Genomic DNA, 9,101 nt, shown 5'->3' on the forward strand with positions numbered 1-9,101 from the left:
AAGAAACAAACCTGGAGGCCTCATGCTATGTTCCCTGGTTTCAAACTATATTACAAACCTATCATAACCAAAACAGTATGGTACTTACATAACAACAGACACATAAATCGTAATAGAGCAGAGTAGAGAGCACAGAAATAAACCCACACATATAAGGTCAATTAAGTTATAACAAAGGACCCAAGAATATACAATGGGGAAAGGAAAATCTCTTCAATAAATGTTGTTGGGAAAACTGGATATCTCTATGCAAAAGAATGAACTAGACCACTATCTTACACCATATATAAAAATTAACAAAATGGATTAAAGATTTGAATGTAAGACCTGAAACCAGAAAACTTCTAGAAGAAAACATAGGTGGGTAAGCTTCCTACATCAGTCTCGGTGAAGATTATTTGAATTTGACACCCAAAACAAAGGCAACAAAAGTAAAAATAAACAAGTGTGACTACATCAAACAAAAAAGTTTTTGCAGAGCAAAAGAAACAATCAACAAGATGAAAAGGTAACCTACTGAATGGGAGAAAATATTTGCAAATCATATATCTTACAAGGGAATAATATCCAAAATATATAAAGAAGTCATACAATTCATTACCAAAAAAAACCCCACAAACAATCTAATTAAAAAATGGGCAGAGGTCTACAGCCATGCCACCCTGAACAAGCCCAATTCCATCTGATCTCAGAAGCTAATCAGGGTTGGGCCTGACTAGTACTTGGATGGGAGACCACCTAGGAAGACCAGGTGCTGTATGTGTAAAAAAAATTAAAAATAAGAGATTGTAAACCGACAAGGTCCTTGCAGTCTGTGAGGTCAACCAAGGGTTACTTCGCCTAAAAAAAAAAAATGGGCAGAGGCCCCGATAAAACATTTTTCCAAAGAAGACATACTGATGGCCAAATCGTACATGAAAAGATTCTCAATGTCACTAAACATTAGGAAAATGCTAATCAAAACAACAATGAGATATCACCTTACACCTGTTAGCATGGCTATTATCAACAAGACAAGAAATAACAAGTGTCAAGAATGTGGAGAAAAAAGAGTCCATGCACACAATTGGTGATAATGTAATTGGTACAGCCACTATGAAAACTGAATGAAGGTTACTCAAAAAATTAAAAATATAAGTGCCGCACGATCCAGCAATCCTACTTCTGGTTATTTATCAAAAGAAAATGTAAACACTAATTCAAAAAGGTATATGCACCCCGTGTTCATTGCCATATTATTTACAATAGCCAAGATATGTAAACAACCTAAGTGTCCACTGAGAGATGAATGGATAAAGAAAATGTGGCATTATACACACACACACACACACACACACACACACACACAATGAAATATTATTCAGAGTGCCATAAAAATAATGAAATCTTATCATTTGCAGCAACATGGATAGACCTTGAGGGCATTATCCTAAGTGAAATAAGTCAGACAAAGACAAATACCGTATAATCTCATTTATATGTGGGATCTAAAAGAACAGAGGTAGGTGGTAGGAGTGAGTGAAATGGATGAAGGGGGTCAAAAGATACAAATATTCAGTTATAAAATAAATAAGTCCTGGGGATGTAATACAGCATGGTCAGTACAGTTAAAAATATTGTATTGCATATTTGAAAGCTGCTAAGAGAGTAGATGTTAAAATTTCTCAACACAAGAAAAAACTTTTAACTATAAATAATGACAGATGTTAACTAAATGTATTGTGGTGATCATTTTGTAATATATACAAATATCAAATAATTACTTTGTATACCCAAAACTAATATAATGTTATACCTCAATTATCCCACAATAAAAAAAATAAGACTGCCAAAAAAATCAAAATTTGGTCAATTGTTGAAAATGATCACAAAGGTAAGACTGTGTTGAATTCTTATTATGTACCAATCACTGTGAAAACCCTTTCTACTCATCATTTAATTGTCACAGCAATGCTTTAAGTAGTACAATTATCTCTAATTTACAGATTAAGAAACTGAGGTTCTAAGAAATTAGGAAATCTGACCAAGGTCACACAGCTAACAAGTGGTAGAGACTGGACTTCAACCATGATGTAGACTGATACTTTTCTAGTACAGCACATTTCTTAGATACAGGGTACTGGTATTTCAAGCACATAGATATGAATAGATGATGTTAAAAAATACCCATTTACCTATATTCTGTGTTATCAGATCTTAATTTTAGACCATATTTATTTCAGACTTCATTGGACCATTTCAGATAGGATTAAGAACTCCACTGTACTTATGAATTCCATTCCCCACTTATCCTCTTGTTAATTAGGCATTCAGTATTAAAGTTAGTGTGCATATTTTTAAATAATTGTACACCATACATATGAATTCTTAAACAATGTATACTATTAGTGTGTGTATTTTTCAACATTTAACAAATGAGGTCATACTGTATTATGAGGAGCCTTGGTTATGGTGTTTTTGCACAAATTTTTAGTATAGAATCAAATTGATCACTTGTTCCCTCCATGATTTGTGCTTTTTCTTTTTGTTTTATTTTATGTCGTCTGGTTTTGTTTAAGAAAACTTTCCCTGTCATACGATTGTAAAGATTTTCTCCTATGTTTGGTTTTGTATTATGTGTAATAGAGGTTTCTACTAGAACCATATATTGGATGATACTTCCTTTTCCCCCACTAATTTGATATGCCACATCTGACATATATCCAGGTTTCATGCACATATGAGTATATTTCTAGGCTCTCCATTCTAGTCCATCAGTGTTTTTGTCCCTCCCTACGCCAAGACACAGTGTCTTAATTAACATAGCTTTATAGGAAATTTTTATACCAGGTAGAGCAGGATCCTCTGCTCAATTCTTCCAAAAGCTCTTAGATATAGCTCCCCTAGGTTTTCTGTTCTCTGAAACAGTTTGTAAAAGAGCAATTACCCAATGCTTGAAGGTTTGGTAAAATTTTTTTGTAAAAGTTTCTGAACCTAGTATCTTTTAAGGTAGAAAACCTTTGAATACCAATTCATTTTCATTGATGTTTATTGGTTTATGGAGATTTTTGTTTTGTTCTTGAGTCACTTTTCTAGGAAATTATTAAGTTTTCAATTTCATTGGCATAAATTTGATTATAGCTTTAACTTATGATCATTGAAATCTCTTATCTGTACAATTGCTTTTTCCTTTTTTCCTAAAATAGTCTTTTCTTGACCATTGTTGACATTTTCTCATTGTACTCACTCTTTTTTTTTCTACCAGAGAACCAATTTTTGATTTTGTTGATCCCGTCTGCACTTTGTTTTCCACCAAACTCATTAATTTCTTCTGCTTGTTACGATTTCCTTCTTTCTAATTTACTTTTTCCTTTTTTCTGGTTTCTTAAGTTGAATACTTCATTCATAAATTTTCAATCTTTCTTAATTTTTTAATTAAATGTAGTTAAAATTGTAAAATTTACCTTTAACTATCACTTAAGCAAGTGATAGGCACAATAACACTAGCCTTGATAGTATAGTGCTTTTATTGTCATATTGATTTTTTTTATTTTTAAATAATTTAAGACCTCCAGAAAAGCTGCAAAAATAGTAAAATAATTCTTATGTACCACAATCCAAATTCCACAAATGTTAATTAACATCATATACACATAAACACACATAATTACATATATATTTTCTGAACTGCTAGGTTTAAAAGAAAGTTGTTGGCACAACCCTCTTTATCCCTCATAATTTAGTGTGTATTCTCTTTCAAAAGTCATTCTTTCACATAATTATAGTACAATTATCAAATATCAGGAAATTAGCACAGATACAGTAGTATAACCTACAGGTCTTATATATTCCATGAATTGTCTCACTAATGTCCTTTATAGAAAAAAGATCCAATCCAGGATCAAGTATTGCATTTAGCTGTCATGTTTCTTTAGTGTCCTTCACTCTGGATCAGTCTTTCAGCATCTCTTTGTCTTCCATAATCTTGACAATTTTGAAGAGTACAGGCCATTTATTTTGTATAATGTTTATCATTTTGGGTTTGTTTAATTTTTCCTCATGATTAATTCCAGGTTACATGATTTGGACAGAAATAGATACCAGAAAAATGATGTGTCCTTCTTGGTGCATCTTATCAGGGAAAACTAAATGGCGTATTTACATATTTTCAAAGGATCTCCTCTACAACACACTTCTTAATAACAAAAGGGCAAATAGTAACTTTACAATAGGGAAATCTAGAAGACACCACCGTAACTAAATGATCAAAATTAGCACCACTAGTTATGGCCCACATAGATACTGCTCTCACTAACCCTCCATTTATTGATCATTTATTTATATTTGTGTGGACTTGTAGATTCTTAGCAAGGCCTAGTGAGGGGAGTTGGGCAGCTGGGACATAAAATTGTTGAAGGAGGAACTTATTCTCCATGTTGCGCAAGTACCTTTTTAAAAGAAATATACCTAGGGCCTTTTTTTCCCTGTTTCTATTTTCATCCCTTCCCATCTAGCGGTTTTATGATTGTCTCTATCCATCCCTACAGGTCCCTATTCCCAAACCAGATCTTACAGACTCAGTTTGGAGTTTCGGCCCAGTGGTAATGTTGGGGACAAAAGATTAGCCAACAGCCCTACAGAGCAAGATTTATAGAAATCCTCATCTAAATTGTGCTACGATTTACCAATTAACTTGGTTCAATAATAATTAGAATAGAAAAGCAGTATAAACTTGAAGAAAAAAAAAAACTAAGCAATGATTTAGTACCAAACAATTCTGTGCAAATCTTTGTTTATAACAAATTAACCAAAGGCCTCTTTCAGAGATCTTGTTTCTGATAGTTTTTTTATGATTTGTTATTTTTTTTAAATGTATTAAGCTTGTTCCTGGAGACTCTGGTTAACAACACTGGGGCAGAGTTTAAAGCTAACAGCCTGTACTATAGAACATTACTCACCCAATAAAATCTTAATATAAAAAAAAAAGAACAAATGGACAACTTAGCTCATTCCTAGGTCATGAGTCTATGTCTGGGTCCTCCTGTTTCCTAAGGCCTATATCTTGCAGGGGTATGGTCTCAGTTCACATTTTGCAGCTTCCTTTTATGAGACAAGGTGAACTGTTTTCTTCCCCATTCCTAGTTCTTGATTTTAAGCACAGAGTTAGTCTTGATCCCTCTTCATGTATGGAGCATGTTAGGTGTCTTCTCCAAGAGGACCTAACTTCTTGGCCATCATTGCCTATTATTAGAAGAGAAAGTCAGTAACACTCAGCCCTGCTCACACTGGTGTTTTTCTTTTTTGTGTCTAATCCATGGAGATGTCTGTCTTCTAATCCAAGACCAGATGAGTTTTTTTGTTTATCTTTTCCATATTTTATCCATCAATACTATTGTCTGCAGCAGAGGAGTTATCAAAGTATGTGGAATCTCAAAGTATATGTCATTTCTCTTATTTTTCATTCAGAGATATTTAACATTTCAATGTATAGACATATAAATGATTGATCTATCATGTGAATTATGATTTAAAAGCCTCCTAATGATATTTATATGCTCTCTTCATTTTAACTACGTATTCAAAATCTACCTAATAATATATTCCAGTATAAACACAAGCTTTAGATTTCAAATAAGGGATGCTGGAGAATTAAATGTAAACAAGATAGGAGAGCTCCATATGAAAACTTGATTGCCGTTGTTAAGGTGAAGAAGAAAAAATGAAACAAATTAGTCCTACTAGATCTTACGGATTGAGCTTTTTGGTATCAAATGCCTAAGAGAAGGAGAGGGGTTATTTTTGTCTTATGCATGCATGTGAATTGTATTTTTTATTAGCAATTATGATTACAGATCTGTTCTCAGAGGAGAGGTTAATTGTCCATTTATCCAGACTCTAGCCATCTTCACCATAAAATTAATTTTGTGGCATATACTTTATGTTTAATGATCAACTAATAAATTCATTTTAAGAAAGGGTTGCAGGTTGGCATTCCACATTTTTTTTTATTATAGGCTGAATATTGAAATCAAAGGTATGTTACCCTCATTGAATTCCTAAGCCCATTCTCTCCAGGGACTGATCTATGTATCAAATAGCTGGCATGGGTGTGTGGTAGATACATTCAGTTCTAGCTACCTAAGACAAATGACTAATTATCCTGCAAAGCAATTACATGAACAGATGACCTTCCTTTAATTAAATATCAGATTTAGTATCTATACAGTTATGTCAGTTCAGAAAATATGATGGAAATGATGAAAAGGCAAGTCTTTTGGAATCACAGAATAAAAGATTTTAAATATGAGACTCAATTTTCCATTGTAGGGCTCATTTTCTTATATTGTCAAATCCTTTGCTTTATCTCAAAATCTTTCATTTCAATAGTTCCAAAATGGAAAGGCTTTGGGAGATATGACATCAACACACTGAAAGCTTAAAGAATGATAGATATAGATATAACAAAATTGGAGTCAATGTCTTGCATTCTAACAAAAGCTGTACAAATAGTACAGTGCATACAATAGATAATTTTCACTTTCAAATCTGTTTTGCATTTGACAGCACAATATTCTGGCAAAAGTTAAAAAAAAATTCTCAACAACCTAGCCATGCAAGGAGTCACTGTCTTTCAATTATCATTATTTCCCCTCTTCTGATCCTCTCTAGCCACCATCTCAGGCTGGGCCCTTATCACCTTGTGCATGGATTACTTTAACAGCCTCCAAACTAGTATCCCTGTTTCTCATGTAACAAAATAGGGGTTCTAATTTACTTCATGATTACTATGGATCTGGCACTGAGCAGAGCATTTCATATATTTTGTCTGGTTTACTCCTCACAGCATCCTCGTGAGGCAGGTACATTATATTATCATCTTCATCTATAGCTGGGACAACAGAGGGTCAAGAGAGATAGAATGCCTTGCCTAAGACCACACAGCTAATCAATGACAGAACTTGGCCCCAGAATCATGCCTCTGGGCCTGTGCCTATTGCACTGTGCTTGGAGTACAGAAACAGCATCTGTACTTATTCTAGTTACTGCCATTCAATTCATCTTTTCAAACCAGTGCCTGAGGAGCAGCTCTCATTATCTTCTTTCAGACTTCTCAGGAAATTTGACCAACTATCCATTGTTAATGGGACAAAGTCCCAGGGCTCCTGTAATCTGGGTCGAGTGTACCCTTTCCAATGCTACAGTGAATTATCTGTTCCAGCAACATCTCTATTTGTGGACCCTGTGCCAGATCTTTGTTCATGCCATTCACCCACATTTGGCAACATCATCTTGCTTTGCCTGTTTCCTCAGCTACGAACTGGGAATAATGACATTGCTCTTGTGAGACCCAGCCTTAATGGATTTAAAGAACCTAGTGTAATACCTGACATACAGCAGGCTCTAAATAAAAGAAGACTCTGTCTATTCAAGTCTTTCCATCCCTCAAGTATGCACTTAATTCCTCCTATTCCATAGAGCCATTCATGAACAGAAATGGTATTTCTCTCTTCTACAAGATTACTTCTCTTTCTCTGTCTCCTTCCTCCCCATTTTCTCCCCCTCCCCTTTCCCTTCTCCCCTCCTTCTCTTTCTTCTTTTTCATTACTTATATGGAAGTTATTACTTTGGACTTTGAATTACAATAATTCACATCCAAGGTCCATTCCTCACTTATTAGAACACAAATTTGCAATGGGCAAAGGCAGTTTTATCGATCTTCATAGCCTCCTTGCAAGCTGATATTTTAGAATCAGAAAAACTGGAGTTTGAGTCTCAGCTCTGTATCATACAAGCTAGATAGTTGAAGGAAGATATTGTGTGCCTCAGTTGTTCTATCTGTATGGTGGTGATGATGACACAAGTATTCTAATGAATACACTGTAAAATCTCTTTATTGATCTGCCGTCTTCAATAATGCATCTGTTTTTATGCTGATAAAAAACTGGGCTTAGTAGTTAAGAACACATGTTCTGGAATTAAACTACGTAGGTTCCATCTCAGCCTTGCCTCCTACTGGCTATCTTTGGAAAAGTATTTATCTGTGCCTTGGTTTCCTCATCTGTAAAATGGGTATGAGAATAATAGTACCTATCCCACATAATTGTTCTGAGTTTTGGCAATACTAGTAGTAAAGCATCTACTACAATATCCTAGCACATTATAGGTGCTTGACTCTTTCACATAATTGACACTCAGTGAAAATCAAGTGTTTCATTAATTTATTTATTTTCTATTTTATTTCTGATAATAGGAATGTGTTTATACTGCCTGCCATACTTTCCTGCCTGATCTCAGGGTAATGGCTAGCCTGGCCATGTCAGCACACAGCACACAGCACACAGTTGTTTGGAGAGGACAAATGATACAAACCTTTCTTCACTATGCCCCTTTGAGGGACATGGCTTGCTCCATTTTCCCATTTCTCAGTGAGAAGACTAATGTACATGGCAATGATGTGATCCCCAGTACGATTATAGCCAGAGCTCCAATCCAGAGCTGTGTCTGGTTCTAGCATCACTAGAACATATGGTTTTGATAACAAAGGAGTACAGAGTTTCACTATTCACATTCATTGTTCATAGGAAAAAATTAAGCTAGAATCTACACACCATACATTTCGGTGGTAAAGAGAATACCATAACAGAAAACTATTAATTTCTCCCAGCCAAAGTGACCTCTTCTTTCAAAACAGGGGCCCATTAATTCTCCTTTAAAAAATTAGAGTTCAGTTACTAGAGAGTCCTTTCATCCAGAAGGAAAATTGCCCATTCGTACAGTCTAGCAAGGATAAATAAAATATGCTGGTGGTGAAATACACTAGATATGAGGTCCCATTTAATTCAATTCCACTGTTTCAGCACATTCTATAGAGAGAAGTTCCCTAGACTGCCAAAGAATTTTGCTGTTTAACACTTAAAATAGCAGGGATTGGGTAGCTTGTTGCTTCCTGTCATGTTAAAGCAGACTCATGTTCAAGTATAGCACACAAAAGTAGAAGTGCCCCTGCTTATCAAAGATATCTATGACACATTGAAAATAATGCCTCTGCTTAGAAGCCTCTGTAGTTTGGGTACGGATGGTACAGCTCTGAGGATCTCAGGGTTAGCCAGGTTCTCCTAGCT

General features: G+C 34.9%; 1 pseudogene; it reads left to right on the plus strand.

Moving 5' to 3' along the window:
- Positions 1-644: 644 nt before the first annotated feature.
- On the plus strand, positions 645-763 carry LOC111730514 (annotated as a pseudogene).
- Positions 764-9,101: the final 8,338 nt, after the last annotated feature.

Source organism: Pteropus vampyrus, unplaced genomic scaffold, assembly GCF_000151845.1.
Source record: "Pteropus vampyrus isolate Shadow unplaced genomic scaffold, Pvam_2.0 Scaffold318, whole genome shotgun sequence".
In the NCBI taxonomy this organism is placed as follows: domain Eukaryota; kingdom Metazoa; phylum Chordata; class Mammalia; order Chiroptera; family Pteropodidae; genus Pteropus; species Pteropus vampyrus.